Here is a 19,792-nt window from a genome sequence, read left to right as displayed (position 1 = left end):
TGTGTCCTCTGTGTTTGGTGCGTATATGTTTGCTACCAGCAATGTTTCTGAGCCTTTAGCTGTGTGATTAGTATTCTGCCCTCGCTATCATGCTGCACACTCTCTATTGTTATGTTGGAGTTGCTGTTTATTAGGGTTATGACCCCTCTTTTCTTGCCCATGGCTGGTGAGCAGGCTGACTGACCAATCCATCTGGTTTTTAATTTCGTCATCGGACAGTTTTGTTTCCTGCAGTAGGAAAATGTCACTTTTTGTCTTAGCTAGATAGTCTAGCACTTTCCTTCTCTTGATGGGGTGGTTTAGGCCTTTGACGTTGAGGGATACTATTTTTAGATCGGTCTGTATTGATTTTTTTTATTCAGGAGCTTCACTCTGGGTTGCGGTCCACATAATGTACCTGGGGCTTCTGACTTCCAGTTTCTTCTAGGATTCTTTGGGTTTCCTCCATGGAACGTAGCGGGTGTTTGCGGTGTTACTTTTGACCTGAGCGATATGTCTGAGAGTTTTGCTTGGACCTGGACATGGACGATGACGTGGACACAGACATAAACGTATGCGGGACATACTGACAAGACAGGACGGACGTAACAGACATACATGGCGGGACTCTCCCTCCCTGCCTCCTCCTCCCCTCCTCCCTCCCCTCCCTCCCTGCTTCGTGCTGTAGACGTGTGACAGCAAGGTCCCTTCCGCCCCCCTACATCCCTGGGATAATACTGTCATTCGCACATGTCTGATATTTGTTCGATCTAGCATATGGGTTTAGAGTGAAAGGATATCAGTCTTTGTATCGCTGGGCTCTTCTTCGGAAATAGTTCTTGCTTGAGGTAGATACGTTGTGCGCAGCTGTGGTTTTCCAGGCACTTGAGGTAGGTTGTGCTTGCATTTAATAAGTCTGTGGGTATTTTCTTGTTTGTGCTCTTTGACTCTTCTGCGCACTCACTTATGGGGTCCGGTGAGATGCTTCTTTCACTTGACAAGTTAGTTGTCTCTGTTTCTTGCGTGTCGGGACTGGCTAGGTAGCGTGCTAGTTCCGCCGGATCTACGAAAGTTATTGGAATTCCTCTGTTGGTTATCTTAAATCTGGCTGGTCCGGTGAAGGAAAATGGGATGTTTTGTTTCCTTAATTTGTCTCTTTGGGCAAGAAAACCTTTCTTGATGTCTACTGTGCCTTTCGCGTAGTCTTGTGTGAGTATTTGTTAGACCTGGCACCTTGGCGTGGGTCTCCCTTCCACTTTTTGCTGCTGTGCCTCATGTGTTTTGCTGGTGTTAGCTGCTCAGAGCACTGTGCCACTGCCAATCAGTGCCACAGTGCAAGTGCTCCCTGTATAAAGTGTATACATTGATTGGTTTCCATGATTGGCTTATTTCGTTTACTGTCAGACCCCAGTAAATTGCACCAGGAGTGCCAGGGCTTGTAAATACAAATGCTGCTGGTGGGCTTGCTATTAAGAACAACATCGGTCCCATGCGTACAAAATAATGCAAAGTAATAAATATAGACAGAATTGGTTCTATATTTAGAGCGACATGTCCAGCCGGACAGAGGTCTTCCCGTTTACTCAGTAAGTAATGAATTATAACCAGAAACAATACCTTCAACATTCAACAGTGTGGGGCACAAGCCTGTACCCAGACACTCCTAGATCCCGTGCAGACAGGAAAAAGGCTTTTAAGGCAAAGTAACGTTTTCTGTTTCAGAAATTCATATGTACAGAAAAATCAAAGTGCACCATTTACAAATACATTACATATAAATCAAGTTATGTATAAGGTGCGAGGCAGGTCGACGGCGTTTCGGTCCCACTATTTAGATCATGGGGACCATCATCAGGACATTAATTAATGCCTTAACGTTTTTAAGCCTCTAATTGCCTAGGAAGGGGAAGAAGAGAAGAAATGGCATATGTACATTTTCATATTAAAATCACGCAGTTATCCAGTGACTTGAGGTGAACCTACTATTATACAGGCGCAGTGAAATTCGTGAAGTTCCTAGGTTCTTATGCCGAGGGGCACGAAGAATTAAGTTTCATGTCCCGTTTAATCATTTCCAGATAGAGCAGTTCATTGGGTCAAAACTATGAAACTGATAGTACATTTCCATATAAAATTCATGAAGGTATCCAGTGATTTAAAGTGAACCTACTGTTATACAGGCGCAATGAGAAGTCGTGAAGTTGCTAAGTTCTTGGCCGGGGGCATGGAGAATAAGGTGTCATATCCCGTTTATTCAGTTCCAGATACAGCAGATCTTAGGGCCAGTACGATGAAACTGATAGGATAAGAATACGGCAACGGTGCGCGGTATCCGTGTGAATGCCGTAAAGGTATAATCGTGGCGGGTAGAGTAAGCCCGTGCCTTCTAACGGAGGGGGGGTGCTCACGAAGAAGTGTGGGAGTGCTTGGAAGACTAAGGCAGACGGCGTGCGTGGACACGAGGCCAGGTGGTAGGAATGGCTTACCGCGTAAGGATACAGAACCGATGGAAGCGGCAATGGGAAGGTCCCGGAAGAGGACAATGAGCCCTGTAAATTAAACAAGAGGGTTTAAACTACGTGAACTCTGTAAATTAAACAAGAGGGTTTAAACTACGTGAAATGGTAGGGGCCAGCTGCATGGTAACAACCGTGCTTGTGGATTCTTACCCGGGAAATTGTTAAGATAATAATCACCGCGTTACAATGATGCAATCTTGCGGTACCAGGAGTATGCCTGTAAATAAAAGGAGGATCAGAGGGGGTTTGGCAGGGGGACAGGGAACAAACGATTAATTGTCCACAAGCGAGGTTGTAGCTTACCGGTTTAGTCGGCGGTTGGGTCCGTTTCCTGGCTTCCTCGTGGGGAAGTAGGCAGTGATCTTAAGAAGGCTCTGGTTGGTCTATCGACCGGGGAGGAGCATGGCCATAGAAATAAAGAAAGGACGCTCGGAGGCGGCTATCTTAGGAGTGAAGGGAGTGTCTTACCATATTAAAGGGTGCACAGTGAAAAGTGAAAACGGTAATTAAAAGCACGATATATAACCACAGACAATTAATGAGCACAAAATATCAATGTCTGAGACAAGCAGATCAGAGAGCTATAGTTCATGTGTGAACGAGTCACTGAATTAGAGAAGTCCAATCCTCTTGGAGATTAAGCCCAGAGTTTAAGCTGTCCATTTTAAGTATCCATTTGAGCTCTTCCCTGTTGAGCATTTGGGTCAGGTCTCCGCCTCTTGGTGGAATGATGACTTGGCTGATCACGGTCCAGCGAATTTCATTCTCAGTATGCCCTTTGGTGGAAAAATGTTCGACTAGGGGGGCATTGGGAGTCCCGCAGCGGATCCTGCTTCGGTGTTGGAATATCTGAAGTTTAATTTTATGTTTGGTTTGGCCCACATATATCAAATTACATGGACAAAAGATTGCATATACGATTATACCTTTACGGCATTCACACGGATACCGCGCACCGTTGCCGTATTCTTATCCAATCAGTTTCATCGTATTGGCCCTAAGATCTGCTGTATCTGGAACTGAATAAACGGGATATGACACCTTATTCTCCATGCCCCCGGCCAAGAACTTAGCAACTTCACGACTTCTCACTGCGCCTGTATAACAGTAGGTTCACTTTAAATCACTGGATACCTTCGTGAATTTTATATGGAAATGTACTATCAGTTTCATAGTTTTGACCCAATGAACTGCTCTATCTGGAAATGATTAAACGGGACATGAAACTTAATTCTTCGTGCCCCTCGGCATAAGAACCTAGGAACTTCACGAATTTCACTGCGCCTGTATAATAGTAGGTTCACCTCAAGTCACTGGACACCTGCATGATTTTAATATGAAAATGTACATATGCCATTTCTTCTCTTCTTCCCCTTCCTAGGCAATTAGAGGCTTAAAAACGTTAAGGCATTAATTAATGTCCTGATGATGGTCCCCATGATCTAAATAGTGGGACCGAAACGCCGTCGACCTGCCTCGCACCTTATACATAACTTGATTTATATGTAATGTATTTGTAAATGGTGCATGCTCCTCCCCGGTCGATAGACCAACCAGAGCCTTCTTAAGATCACTGCCTACTTTCCCACGAGGAAGCCAGGAAACGGACCCAACCGCCGACTAAACCGGTAAGCTACAACCTCGCCTGTGGACAATTAATCGTTTGTTCCCTGTCCCCCTGCCAAACCCCCTCTGATCCTCCTTTTATTTATAGGCATACTCCTGGTACCGCAAGATTGCATCATTGTAACGCGGTGATTATTATCTTAACAATTTCCCGGGTAAGAATCCACAAGCACGGTTGTTACCATGCAGCTGGCCCCTGCCATTTCACGTAGTTTAAACCCTCTTGTTTAATTTACAGAGTTCACGTAGTTTAAACCCTCTTGTTTAATTTACAGGGCTCATTGTCCTCTTCCGGGACCTTCCCATTGCCGCTTCCATCGGTTCTGTATCCTTATGCGGTAAGCCATTCCTACCACCTGGCCTCGTGTCCACGCACACCGTCTGCCTTAGTCTTCCGAGCACTCCCACACTTCTTCGTGAGCACCCCCCCTCCGTTAGAAGGCACAGGCTTACTCTACCCGCCACGATTATACCTTTACGGCATTCACACGGATACCGCGCACCGTTGCCGTATTCTTATCCTATCAGTTTCATCGTATTGGCCCTAAGATCTGCTGTATCTGGAACTGAATAAACGGGATATGACACCTTATTCTCCATGCCCCCGGCCAAGAACTTAGCAACTTCACGACTTCTCACTGCGCCTGTATAACAGTAGGTTCACTTTAAATCACTGGATACCTTCGTGAATAATTTTATATGGAAATGTACTATCAGTTTCATAGTTTTGACCCAATGAACTGCTCTATCTGGAAATGATTAAACGGGACATGAAACTTAATTCTTCGTGCCCCTCGGCATAAGAACCTAGGAACTTCACGAATTTCACTGCGCCTGTATAATAGTAGGTTCACCTCAAGTCACTGGATAACTGCGTGATTTTAATATGAAAATGTACATATGCCATTTCTTCTCTTCTTCCCCTTCCTAAGCAATTAGAGGCTTAAAAACGTTAAGGCATTAATTAATGTCCTGATGATGGTCCCCATGATCTAAATAGTGGGACCGAAATGCCGTCGACCTGCCTCGCACCTTATACATAACTTGATTTATATGTAATGTATTTGTAAATGGTGCACTTTGATTTTTCTGTACATATGAATTTCTGAAACAGAAAACATTACTTTGCCTTAAAAGCCTTTTTCCTGTCTGCACGGGATCTAGGAGTGTCTGGGTACAGGCTTGTGCCCCACACTGTTGAATGTTGAAGGTATTGTTTCTGCTTGTAATTCATTACTTACTGAGTAAACTTGAAGACCTCTGTCCGGCTGGACATGTCGCTCCAAATATAGAACCGATTCTGTCTATATTTATTACTTTGCATTATTTTGTACGCATGGGACCGATGTTGTTCTTAATAGTATGCTCCCCGAGGTCCTATGCTGACTGATTTGGGGCCCCTTGTTGTTTCTAACTTAGCTGGTGGGCTTGCAGCACTGGTTTTGCCACCCACAGAAGCGGCCTGGTAAAATATGTCTAAGGTCTGCCATTGCAGAACCTGCGTGCAGTCTGGTACTGTCATGCTGATTGGACAAGGGCACCCCCTGGCCAGTCCCTAAACCTTCCCTTAACTTCATATTAGTCACCCCTATGGTAGGCCCAAGGGCAGGGTGCATTGTAAGTTTAAAGTAGGACAAGCCCTGATGTGTGTGGCATGTCCTAATAGTGAATTATAGCCATTTTCATTTTTCACTATTGTAAGGCTACCTGTTCTCATAGGCCAGAATGGGCTGTTGGAATTGTTACACTCTATGAGCCCAACAGATTCAGGGTACACAGTAGAAATTCAAGTTTAATATGAATGAACTCAATAATAAAATACATCTTTTAGTAAAGTTTATTTTAATATCCTGTGTTTGCAAATACCACTTTTAGAAAGATGGTATTTGCTTGCCGAACCATTTCACCCCGCCTCTGCTCTGATGTGTATCTGCTGTCTCGTTTCTGTGTGTGACAGGGCTGGGGAATTCTAGGAGACAGGCTGGGGCTGACAGGTGGTGAATAGAGAGATTACACCAGGATGGGTGGGGGGAGTGCCCCTTGACTCTGAATAGGGCTGTGCTCTGCCACCTCAATGCTGGCTCCGCCCCCTGGGGAGCATCTGATGTCTCTGCCCTGCACCTTGTAAAGAGAAAAGGGAAGACTGTCAACAGAGTACTCCTGGACTTTACTTGTCACCACTATTCTGGCTCCCCCTCATGCGGTGCGTCTGATGTCCCTGCCCTGCACACTGAAAGAAGAAGCCAGAGTCTGCAAACCAAAGTGCTCAAGGACTGAACTGGATTAGGCAAAGGCCCCCCTGGCCTGAAAGAACAACGGATTTTGGGTATAAAAGTAGGAGCCCTGCTCGTAAGAAATCAGATCCTGTTTTCGCCAAGAAGAACCTCTGCCCGACGAGAAGGACCTGGAAAAGCTGCATGGAGGATTACTGTCTCTGACCTGGGAGACTGGCCTGTGGTGGGTGCCTTGCTGCAAGAAAGAGAGGAAAAGACTGAAGTGACTTTTGGAATATACTTGTGCTTTTAAAAACAATCTCCAAGGGCTTGTGTGTGAGCTTGCCCCCTGAACTGAGCCCCAGGACCATTGGGCTCTTCTCCTGCCTTCAACCTGAGCTGCTGGACTGCCCGTGTCTGTGCCCCGCTGAAGCCGTCGCTAAGTTTGCCTCGCCAACCCACAAGCCTGTGCTGTGTCCGCCCTGCTCCTTGTGACACGCTCCTTTCTCAGCCGAGTTCGCACGGAGTCGTCTCTGGGCCGCCCCGCACCTGGCTTCGCTTTTCCCCCATCCGAGCCGCACCGCCACCGCCTTCAGCCCCCACGGACCTAACCTGGCACGTATCCAGCGAGGTACGGTTCGTACGCCTGAAGCGTACACAACCGCACCATGTTGTCCTCCTCCGGGGCCGCGCTGCACCAACCAATCCGCCCGGTACGTCGCGTACTGGCCGCAGCGTGCTGCACAGCCGCCCCCGAGAGACATCCTCTTAACTGAAGGTACGGCTCATAAGCCGTGAAACCGCCCAAGCAACCCGCATCGCCCGCCCCGCTCCTCGAGGCCCCCCTGCTCTACACCTCGTGCAGAGACGTCATCAGAGCCAGGGCCCACCTCGTAGAAGAGCTGCCAGCATCGCATCGTTGCACCTACGTCGCAGACGCCGCCTTCGAGCCGGACTCTGCATCCCCAGAAAGGTACTGTCATCCGACGCGCACTACGGTACGTACACCCGAGCCAGGAGCCCGCAACGCTTTGTTAACTGCCTTTTTGAACGCGTAACTAACAGTGAGAGTCGGACAAGTTTGCGCACAGTGCACGAACATTAAGAACTTCGCATTGTGCAACCAAAGATCTTATTTAATTGCTAAAAGAGTATTGTGGCCTAAGTGAAGAACGTTATCTGGGTCTTGTATTAAGTCTGCTTAAAGTATATATATAAAATACCTATTTTTATATAAAAACTCGCCTGGTGTCCATTCGTAGTGTGTCAGATGATTACTGTATATTGTCACAAATGCTTAACCACTAACGCCCTGAAGTTTAGCCTTGTCAGCTCGTGCCACACTGCCTAGAGGGTGAGCAGGGGTTATTTTTAGGAGTAGTCCCTTGCCCTGACTAGAGGAGAGGGTCCCTGTTTGTCACAAGTACTCACCTGTGCCGACCAGAGACCCCCAATTCTAACAGTATTATCTTGTGACCTTCCCACTGTAGGTTCGGTGTCTTCCTGGTGAACCCGAAGATGGCTTCTGTCTGGTGGGAGCGTAAGGGTTTGCAGATTATTGGTCTTGGGTTTGTTCTGTTGGTTTGTTTGAAGGCCGGTACTCTGTAGGCCTTGTCTAGTTCGAAGGGGTTTTCAAACTTGATGTTAGTCAGCTTGGGTATGAGATCTTGTAGCATTGCTACGCATGAGCCCGCTCTGTCCTCCTTTCCTTCTGGGATTCCTAGGATTCTTATGTTGCCCTTTCTTTGCCGATCTTCAAAATCCGCTGCCTATTTTCTCAGGTCTGTTGTTGCTTTGGCTATCATGCCCATTGCTTTGCCTGTAAGTTGGGATCTGTCTTCTATGTCGCTGACTCTTTGTTCTACAGCCTCAAGTCTGTTGTTTGTTGAGTGGAGTGAATATCCGCTCTGACCGCCGCCAGCTCGAGTTGAATGGCATCTGAAGTTTTTTTTGGTAGATTTGGCTAAATCGTGGACTTCAGCTAACTTTTTCAGAATGCTGTCTAAGGTGCTGCCGATGTCCGTTTTTTGTTTAAAAGGGGATTCTGGTTGGTTTTCTGGCTTTGTTTTCTTTGGTTGTTATGTTGGTTTGCCTTCACTCCCGGCCATTGTGTTTGTTTTAAGCCCTGTTTTCTCTGGCAGGAGGTCGTACCTTTTATTGCTGCTCTTTGGTGTGGGCTGGGGTGTACGGCCTTGCTCGTTGCCTGGTGTGGCGTCTGGTTGGCCACTTGTTTGGTCTGTTCTGGTTATAGCTTTCGATTTGTAGCTACTTTTGTCTGTTTGGTTCTTAAGGGTCCTTTTGCCTGCCACGTTTGGGGTCCTTGTATTGGCAGGATCTGTGTGATTTTCCCTGAGGTTGTACTGCCTTTCTTTTTAGCTTCCGAGTCTCTAGGTTTTGCCGTGTGCGCTATGTCCCAGAAGTCCTCTTCGATCTTCTGGAATCTTTGTATGCAATATGGCAGCTCTCGTGTATGGTGGAGAATTTCGCTTTCTTTTTGTGTCGCTTTCCTTTGTGGTTGTGTAGATCAAAGATGGCTGCCCGCTTGGATGCTCGTATTCTCTCTTTCGTTTGTGGGCGTGTTGTTTGATAGCTCTATGTATGTAGCTTTGCTTTGGCTTTGGCTGTGCTTCGTCGGTCTGCGCTGGGGGGGATTTGCAGTTGGGTCGCTTATTTGGTGTGTTTTCGTGGTCAGTTCCTGCCCCTTCGCGCAAGGTGGCCGTCACCATATATAAGTTGGCAGATTCTCTTTCATTTTATGGACGAGTTAGTTTAGTGTGAAATCAACTGAAATCGGCTATCTGGAGTGACATAAGCGTGTTTTTTGTCTCTTGGTTCTAGCAGTTCGTTCTGTTTCGTGCTTTGCCCCTTTGTGGAAGATAATTGCTTAGTCATTTCTAGTCTCTTCTGATGACTTCTTTCAATGCAGCGCAGTTTCCGATTGATATTTCGATGGTTGCTTTCCCCGCTTTGTTCGTTTTAGGGATTATCTTTCATTCCGCTCTGTTCATGCTTTGCCCCGCCCCTTCATGTAAGATGGCTACCCCCGTGAGTGCTGGTGGTTTCTTTTTCGTTTGTTGGTGCGATGTTGGGGGAGCTTAGCTGTTTTTAGTCGCTTCTGATGGTTTGTTTCAATGCAGTGCCGTTTCCGATTGTTATTTCGATGATTGGTTCCTAGTTTTCCCTGCTCTGCTTGCTTTGAGGTCTGTTTTTCATCCCTTCGTGTTACGTGGTTTGCCCCACCCTTTTGTGCAAGATGGCTGCCCCCGTGGATGCTGGTAGTTTCTCTTTCATTTGCTGGCGCGATGTTGAGGGTGCTAAGCCGTTTCTAGCCGTATCTAGTCGCTTCTGCTGTCTTGTTTCAGTGCAGTGCAGTTTCCGATTGATATTTCGATGGTCGTTTCCTAGTTTCCCTGCTCTGCTTGCTTAAGATCAGCTTTTCATTCCGTTGTGTTACGTGGCTTGCCCCGCCCCACTGTGCAAGATGGCTGCCCCCGTGGATGCTGATAGTTTCTCTTTCGTTTGTTGGCGCGATGTTGGGGGAGCTTAGTAGCGTTCTTTTTGCTGTGCTTCAAAGGGGGTCGCGCTGGGGGATGTTGTAACTGACCTTTCGTTGTGGGTCTACACTTGACGGCTGCTCGTCACGTCGCTCCACTTCGGTTCAGAGTTCGTCTTATCTCGGAGCCGCCATCTTGCCTGCCAGGGTCGGTCTTTCGCTCGTGTAATCTTGCTCTATTTTCCGTTTTTTTAGCCGTTTGTTGTCGCTTCTGTTGGCTTCTTTCAGTGCAGTGCAGTTTCCGATTGATATTTCTGTCGTTGTTTTTCCTGCTCTGCTCGCTTTAAGGTCTGTTTTTCATCCCGAGGTGTAGCGGAGCTCTGGACTCAGGCAACTCTTCCCATTGCCGTCCAAGCAACGCCCCCAGATGATAGATCTTTAGTGCAGTTTTTCAGGTAAAGGCTTATTCAATATTTTAGGCGGCTGGCAAGTTTGGAAGCATATAGTTTTTTAATTGAGTACTTCCATGGCCTTAAATAGTTGGCTGTGGTGTACCTATCAAGGGTGCTGTTGAAGATGTGATATAATGTGGGTGTGGGAAATAGCTGTAAATAAGGATGAGTGGGAGAAAGCCATGGTGGAAGATGCTACTCTGAGTATACTATGGGATTTCTTTGTAAGAAAGTGGCCACAAAGGAAATTGTTAACAGTAGGGGATAGAAGAATGTTGGCAAATTTGGGATGAATTGAACATTTTCAGAAAGATTATTAAGAGAAGGAGGAGAGTTGTTCGACCTGGGGCAATTAGAACAAGCATTTGCAATGCAATAGGTCTCGCATTGGGAAAGTTTGAGGTATTGGTATTGTAAATGACAATTTTTTTATTTATGTGTTGGTTTTGAACATAGTGAAATTAATAGCTTTGTCATTTACAATGCCAATAGTTTTAACTTTCGCAAACGTGACACCTATAGCATTTGTAATGCAATATGTGTTGTATTTACATGACTTAGATGTATTAATATTACAAATAACAATGTTTTTTATTTTTTTTAATAATTAATACTTAAATAAAAGTTATTGTAATTTATAATGGCAATAGCTTAAACTTTTGTAAATAACTTTTGGGAAGACTATGTTCAGTGTATTTTATTGTGATGAAAATCCAAGAACAGAAGTGAAATATTAACATCTTTTTGTTACATATGTAATAAATCGTAAAACATTGAGAGAACATATTAGAACCAGTTATTGTTGAATGGTTGCACAGAGTGATGCTGTGGTGTTCAGTGGTGCTGAGTGATGCTGTGGCCTTCAGTGGTGCTGAGTGATGCTGTGGCATTCAGTGGTGCTGAGTGATGCTGTGGCATTCAGTGGTGCTGTGGCGTTGAGTGGTGCTGAGTGATGCTGTGGCGTTGAGTGGTGCTGTGGCATTGAGTGATGCTGTGGCATTGAGGGATGCTGTGGCGTTGAGGGAGGCTGTGGCGTTGAGGGATGCTGTGGCGTTGAGGGATGCAGTGGCGTTGAGGGATGCTGTGGCATTGAAGGATGCTGTGGCGTTGAGTGGTGCTGTGGCGTTGAGTGGTGCTGTGGCATTGAGGGGTGCTGTGGTGTTGAGTGGTGCTGAGTAATGCTGTGGCGTTGAGTGATGCTGTGGCGTTGAGTGATGCTGTGGCGTTGAGTGACGCTGTGGCGTTGAGTGACGCTGTGACGTTGAGTGATGCTGTGGTGTTGAGTGATGCTGTGGCATTGAGAGATGCTGTGGAGTTGAGTGGTGCTGTGGCATTGAGTGGCGCTGTGGCGTTGTGGGGTGCTGTGGCGTTGTGGGGTGCTGTGGCGTTGTGGGGTGCTGTGGCATTCAGTGGTGCTGAGTGATTCTGTGGCGCTGAGTTATTCTGTGGCGCTGAGTGATGCTGCGTTGAGTGTTGCTGTGGTGTTGAGTGGTGCTGTGGCGTTGAGTGGTGCTGTGGCATTGAGTGGTGCTGAGTGATGCTGTGGCATTGAGTGATGCTGTGGCGTTGAGTGATGCTGTGGCGTTGAGTGATGCTGTGGCGTTGAGTGACGCTGTGGTGTTGAGTTACGCTGTGGCCTTGAGTGACGCTGTGGCATAGAGTGATGCTGTGGCGGTGAGTGACTCTGTGGCGGTGAGTGACGCTGTGGCAGTGAGTGACGCTGTGGCGTTGAGTGACGCTGTGGCGTTGAGTGATGCTGTAGTGTTGAGTGAAGCTGTGGCGTTGAGGGGTTGTGTTGGAGGGTGGAGTTGGAGGGTGGAGTAGGAGGGTGGAGTAGGAGGGTAGAGTTGGGGGATGATTTGGAGGGTGGAGTTTTGAGTTGGAGGGTGTAGGGTGGATTTGAAGGGTGGATTTGGATGTAGGATTTTGATTTGGATGGTGTAGTTGGATGATGTAGTTGGAGTATGGCGTTGGAGGGTGGAGTTGGAGTGTGTATTTGGAGGGTGGAGTTGGAGGGTGGAGTTGGAGGGTGGATTTGGGGGTGGATTTGGAGGGTGGAGTTGTAGAGTGGAGTTGTAGAGTGGAGTTGGATTTTGAGTGTGGAGTTGGAGTCCGTAGTTGTAGTTTGCGGGTGGATTTGGAGGGTGGATTTGGAGGCTGGAGTTGTAGTTGGAGGGTGGATTTGGATGTTGGAGTGTGGAGTTGGATGGTGTTTTTGGAGAGTGGATTTGTAGTTGGAGGAAGGGGTTGGAGTGTGGATTTGGAGTGATGAGTTGGAGGGTATAGTTGGATGGTGGAGTTAGAGGGTGCAGTCGGAGGGTGTATTTGGAGGGTGTAGTAGTGCTTGGATGGTGGATTTGGATGGTGGATTTTGAGGGTGGAGTTGGAGGGTAGAGTGGTGGGCAGGAAGAGTGGTGGTGCTAGAGTGTGGGCGCTAGAGTGGTGGATAGGGTGGAGTGTGGGGGATGGATGGAGTGGGGGGGTGGATGGAAACACTACAGAAAACATAAGCTCTTGTGAATTAGAAGGCCAAGATTACTATGGGCAGTACGTGCAAACATTTCAATTTTAAAAAATTGTATTCCATCAAAACAAAAAGCATTTATTTTACTGTCTTCTTCATGGACATACATATGTTTGTATTTCTTAAATGTGTGATGTTACTACTTTATTGCCCATGAAACGCGTTCTCTTGTAAGAGCCGCCCTTTTCCCCAGGTCTAAAAACGGGTGCTCTGAGAACCTTTTCATCGAGGAAAGAAAAAATGAGCAGGTTTTATTTGTATTTCTTAAGTGTGATGGAAACAGAGGTTTTAAATGGAACAAAACAAATCCAGACACCTTACTTGCGGATGCACAAATGATAAATATTCTCAAAAACCTGATTCCCACACATCATCATTCGTGCGCTGTGTAGTTTTATTAGTAAAATGTGTGTCTGTGCAAAGATAGTGGACACTTCAATAGGAAGCGTGCTATCTGCAAATGACAGGGTGATACCGCACAAAACTTTAGTAACATTCATAACTCACCCGCCTCTTGTCCCTTATGGTTCCTTTTACAGCACACTCTGAGCCCAGGTACTTCAAGGCGCTCTCATGCGTGAGATTGAAATAACAGGAGGCTGGTGAAATACAGTATGTGCACATGATCACACAATGTGCTAAAGTGGAGCAGCTGGGATTGATGCCATGTTTTCTGGTTCCATACAGTTTAGAGTCCAGCCACTAGATGGGTTTTCTTTCCCTCTTCAGTCTCACATCAAAGGTTCATGTTTTTAATTTCCATCTCGGTGCATGAGGGTAGAGTGCGTGTGGCAGGCAGACGCTACGTGAAGGCCCGGCTCGGGCTCGAGGGTTCGAGAGGAGCTCGAGCCGAACCAGAGCAGGGCATCGGGCTTGAGCTTTCAGTTTCTCACTCCTCCTCCCAGCTTGTCCACTCCCTCCCTGCCTCAAAGCGCCCTGAAGCAGTCAAAGTCAGAAATATCAGGGCAGGGTGCGAACCACTGAAGATGAGTCAATGAGTTAATGAGGGACTGCCGTGACCCCAGGAAGACAGAGCTCCCCACGTGCGCTGACCAGCGGCATGAAAGGCACATTTTAGGGGGAGCATGGCAGTGCATCAACCCACCCAACCTTGATGTGTTTTAAATGGTTCATGCCAGTGCCTGCAGTGGGTGCATTCACCCAATGAGCTAGGCCACTTCTGATCCGCCCGGCCTCCTCTCTACCTCTCTACTGACTTTGCCCCCCTTGTTAAAAGCGCCCTCCCCCCCCCCATGGATTCCGTGGAGGGGGGCTGCGCTCTTAAATCAGCCGCAGCAGCAGAAGTGCTCGGCGCCCTGAATCCTGTGACTCTCCTGAGTGATTTCACCCCGAGGCCTTCTGAGATTACACAGGCAGTACACCCCATGTCAGAGGCAGGGGTGCCCTCCGAGGCCAGGCTGGCCCTGGGGTGAGCGCCCCCACAAACAGGGAGTTTACACCTGTGTCATTCACAGACCCCGCTCCCGCCAACATCACAGCCTGGAAACGGTATGAGGCTTACTCCAGTCAAAGGCAGGAGTACACCCCACGCCAGGGGCGGGCAGTGGCCTTGGTGTGAGCGCCCCCACACACAGGGAGTTTACACCTGTGGCATTCACAGACCCCGCTCCCGCCAACATCACAGCCTGGAAACGATACCAGGTGTACTCCAGTCAAAGGCAGGAGTACACCCCTTTCCATGTTGGAAAGGAGCGCACGACACCCCGGACTCTGTGGGGGTGGACGGAAAGAGATATCTCCACAGGCCCAGGGAGGGGTAATAGGTAATCGGGGAGCGGGGACATATATTTTAAGCAAAGAACAACATTTTAAACAAGGAAGACGGGTACTGTGATAAAGGGGCACCAGCAGACACGCCGTGAACGCGGAAGCAAATCACCATTAAATGTAAAAGAAAACAATAATTGAATAAAAGGAGTATTGGGAATACCTCACACGGCGGAAATCAAAGAAGGGATACGAGGGTCCAGATAGTTTATCTGAAAGCATTCAATAGTGCCACTGCCATTGGAAACCCCGCCCTTCTACAAGCAGGGACTGGTTATTGGACACATGGTGTTGACGAATGCTAATACTATTTTAGCTCTGAGATGGCAATTGGCCAGCTCCACTAAGGCAGTAGCCAGTCCCCAGAAATGCGCGTGCGATTGGAGTAGACCTGAAAAACAAAAGGCGAAGGGACCACGGGGATTGGTCCGTGTACTTTGTGGGTACCAACGGAATCTAAGCAAGTTATTTAAGTTTCGTTTTGAGGAGCGAGCCCGGAGTGAAAGCGATTTTAGCGAAGTGCCGCAGCTGAAGTCCCAGGAGGGGGCGAGCCCAGTAAGGTATTGGGGGGGAGGGGAGTGTGCCTGCGTGTGTGTTCCTGCCGTGTGTGTGCGGAGATACCAGGGGAGTCGCGACAAAAGAGCCAGGTGAGTGGGGGGGGTGGCTGTGTGCATGCGTGTGTGTGCGTGTGTGTGTGCACGTGAGCGGGGGGGGGGGGGTGCGTGCATGCGTGGCTGTGTGTGTGCGCGTGAGCCCTGGGGGGGGTGCGTGCGTGGATGTGTGTGTGTGTGTGTGCGCGCGCTTCTATGTGCCTGCGTCTGTGCCTGCCTGCCTGTGTGTTTACGTGGGAATCTGAGGCAGAGGATGGGCACGGCACCGGCCTGGACGTGCGCGTTCACGGACATCAATCGCCGCGTGTGGCCGACCCCTATCTCAGATTCCCAGGAGACGGGCGACATAAGTTGTCGAGCTAGACGCAATGCTTCGCATTGCTGAGCTCGACCTAAAAAGGATCCTACATTTAGTTATTGAGGGACAATTGGGCTGAAATTTGACCAAACCAAAGAGCACGGAAATATATTGGAGACTGTGAATGGAATGTTAGATTCAGAATCATGTAAAAGAGTTTTAATTTGTGTACACAGTGATAAGAATAAAATATTGAATAGAGCCACTTTGTCCCCTGTGGAGGTTCTAGAGAAACCAGGGAAAAACTTTGGTTCGTACATAGTAGAGCCTTTAGAGAGGCTGTCTGATTTGGAGAGGTTCATGCTCAACCTTGTTGATTATATGTCAAAGTCGAAAAGTTTGAAATGTGGCTTTTGTAGAAGAGTTTTCCCAGTAGAAATCCTTGTGTTGATTTGTATTGACAACAATGTACAATTTATTTCTGAAGAAATGTGCACTTTCATGATAGACTTAGGTGTGTGAGGATGGCACTTTATTTGCCATGAGCAAATGGTTAAAAGAGAGGAAGAATAGAACGTTGAAATTATCTGTGTAAATGTTGATTGCGAGGGGGGCGTGGCTATGGCGCGTAGCGGAATGGCTGCCTTGTGAGGGAGCTCAGCACGCCGGAATCTTCTACCGGGCAATTACCATCCTTAACCCTGCTGGGCACCGACTATAGACCCGTCTGGGGGTCCCGTGGAGGCAGCGTTGCATTCTGAGGAGGTGCAGCGAACTTGAGCCCCGCGCTTTCACCTGTACTTTCGTGAGCTGCGGACCGCGGGGTGATCAACAAAATGGCGATGTAGCGCTCGAGGTTGTGAACACGTCCTGGAAGCCTGTCTTCATAGTGTGGCAGCTGTGTGGGGCCGGCGCTGAGGTACATGAGCGCTTCCGATACTGGAGTCTGGCTGTTGGCGACTGTGCTGCAGTTTGGGGAGACGTGGAGTGCTGATCGGCATGACGGGCCGTGCACATCTGGGAGTTGCATGCTGCCCCCCTGGCAGATCCCGGCCTGCGATGCCTGAAGTGGAGTCGGCGGCCTGCCGTTGCGGGCAGTAAGAGGCGGAGATACGGCTGCTTCATACTGAGACATTGGAGCTGTGGAGTGGAGGACGCGGAGTGGTCTGCCACGAGGGAGGTGCTGGTTAGTGGGGCGCTGGTGTGGCTGAGCGCCCTGGGCCGGGCGGCGTGGGGCTGGCGGGGCGCCCTGCCCATGATCTGTGTGGTACAAAAGGGGGTGACGATGGACGGAGCATCTGAACCAATCAAACACTCACACCCAGTCAAGAGATCTGGGTTTAATCCATCACCGTTCTTTAGCCCACTCTGCCACCCCAGTTCATAAATGGCCATATGCAATCAGTCTGACCCTGTGCCTCATGGGAACAGTCCAGCCCGAACTGCCAAGACATGCCTTCCCTGGACCGGAAACAAGCTTCCGAGGACCGGTTTCTGGCATTTCAGCCGTCTTCAGCCCGGCTTGCTTGAATCCACTGGTAAAGTGAGCAAGGGACTCACGTCTGAGCATACCCTGCCAACTTATGGCGAACAAAGTGGTACAAAAGAGGGTGGTGATGGACGGAGCATCTGAACCATTCAAACACTCACACCCAGTCAAGAGATCTGGGTTTAATCCATCACCGTTCTTTAGCCCACTCTGCCACCCCAGTTCAGACATGGCCATATGCAAATCAGTCTGACCCTGTGCCTCATGGGAACAGTCCAGTCCGAACTGCCAAGACATGCCTTCCCTGGACCGGAAACAAGCTTCCGAGGACCGTTTTCGGGAATTTCAGCCGTCTTCAGCCCGGCTTGCTTGAATCCAGTGGCAAAGTGAACAAGGGACTCACGTCTGAGCATACCCTGCCAACTTATGGCGAACAAAGTGGTACAAAAGGGGGTGGCGATGGATGGAGCATCTGAACCAATCAAACACTCACACCCAGTCAACAGATCTGGGTTTAATCCATCACCGTTCTTTAGCCCACTCTGCCATCCCAGTTCAAACATGGCCATATGCAAACCAGTCTAACCCTGTGCCTCATGGCAACAGTCCAGCCCGAACTGCCAAGCCATGCCTTCCCTGGACCGGAAACAAGCTTCCGAGGACCGGTTTCTGGCATTTCAGCCGTCTTCAGCCCGGCTTCCTTGAACCCCTTTTGCACCACTGCCCATGATCTGCAGCGGTGCCTTGCGGGTCTTGTGCGGCGGGGCCTCTTGGGGCTGCGGTCGGAGCGGCGCCACTCGCGGTGCCTGACCGGGTGCTGTGTTGTCTGCGGGGCCGGTGGGGCACTTCCTGTCGGCTGAATTGCTCCGCTTCTGGGCCAGTCTAGGCCACGAGCGAGGTGCTGCGGGGGGGGCCTTGTGGCAGCCGTGGGCGGTGGATGGCCTGTGTGGTACCGTAAGTGTCTGCCTCAGATGTTTGGGATGGCGGACTGACGGTGAGGAGTGACATCTTCTTGAATTGCGACAAGCAGGCACATTGCTAGTGACACTGGTCCTCCCGGCAACCCAAGTAGCATTGTGTGGTAGGGGCACCTGGCAATAGTGTGGAGGCACAGCGGGAGACTGTGAAGATATCTGGGCAGGACTTTTATGCTGCTTGCTGTTTACCGGTTTGTAGGTGTTCTCAGGCTGCTGGTTCACATTGTGTATCATCATGGGCAAATCGAAGTCCAGGCAAGCAAAACTGGCCTTCGAAAACAAGCGGCTGACACGAGCAGTGGAAGACTCAGGTGAGCAGGGCGAATCTAGAGGCGCATCTTCTACGCCTGATGATCCCGAAGATGATAACCGAACGATACTCCTTGAGCTGCGTGCGGGAATGAAGTCCATTGACAGCAAAATAGTAGAGAAGCATGAGCACCGGTTGGATGTGCTGGAGAAACGGGTGTCCGATGGTCATGATGCGCAGGCCGAGACACGCACTCAGCTCCTAGAGATGGAAAAGATCTTGGAGGTGATCAGCGCTAAAAATGAGGACTTGGAGGCGCGCTCCAGGCGCAATAATGTAAGAATTCTTGGCCTGTCGGAGACCACGCCTATATCCAAGATGGAACCTTTCATTGACTGCATGCTGCGCAAACTTTTCAGGACTGCTCTGTCAAGAATGATGATTGTGGAGAGAGCTCATAGATCATTGGGGCCCAGGCCCAAGCCGGGTGCGCCGCCAAGACCGATCATCGCCCGACTACTTAATTATGCAGACAGAGACTCTTTCCTAAGAGAAGCGAGGGCAAAGGAACCGGTGGTTTACAAAGGTGACACGCTATCCTTCTTCCCTGACTATACTCTGGCCGTTAAGTCTGCACGTCGGGAGTTTGTCCTGGTGAAAAAGTTGCTGAGGGAGGCAGCGGTGCCCTACGCTATGCTCTACCCAGCGAAGCTGAAAATCACTCATGAGTAGCAGTCTCATTTCTTCACGGACGCAAAATCTGCATTGAAGTTTACGAAACATATCTGCAAGGCAAAGCCACGGCGGCAACGGACAGATGACGAGCAGACGGTGTCCGGATTGGATGATGCAGATTGATAGACAGTACATTATTGCATCCGTTTAATGTCCCCTTATAGTACTGATGTGCCTTCTTTGTTCTGGACAGAGTACTGTTGTTCCAGGTGGTTCGTTGTGTCGGGGAGGGCGGGGGATCTCGTTGTAATTGTTGCTTTCCTGGGGGTCCCAGATAGGGCTGTGTAATGATCCTCAAGTGGCTATCTGAATGGGACTTGGCAGTTGCAAGATGGAAATAGTTCCGGCGGCCGCACCTCGGTGCGTGTATACTCTGCTGTACCTCTACCCCTAGAGGGTATTACCCGCATGGTTGTAGTAAGGTGGGTGGTGGAGGGGGGACTGGTCTCGACCTGATTGGGAGGTTGGAGTGGGTGGTGGGCGGAGGGCGGCGGGGGTTGTGCAATTTTTGTATGTTTTACGTTTTTTGTATATTGAGGTCAATCACAAGTGCGAGATAAGATACTTGCTGAATACAGCGCTAGCGCTGTTCTGCAGTTGCTTGCGTGGTCTCCCGGAGGGCTCTGTGTCACGAACTGCTATTATTAAGACAATGTATGTTTGATGGCTGATAACTGTGTAATGTTAACTTGGAATGTTCGCGGCCTCAACTCTCCCAAAAAGGTGCGGCAGGTGTTAGCATATTTAAATAGACATGGGGTATAGGTGGCATTGTTGCAGGAGACACATCTTGCTCCGCTTGCGACGTGTGGGGTGCTGGGCTGGTAAGCGGGCTTTC

The sequence above is a fragment of the Lissotriton helveticus genome, chromosome 6 (genome assembly GCF_964261635.1).
Source record: "Lissotriton helveticus chromosome 6, aLisHel1.1, whole genome shotgun sequence".
NCBI classification, from domain to species: Eukaryota; Metazoa; Chordata; class Amphibia; order Caudata; family Salamandridae; genus Lissotriton; species Lissotriton helveticus.
The sequence above is the reverse complement of the archived record's forward strand: the minus strand, read 5'-3'. Positions refer to the sequence as shown.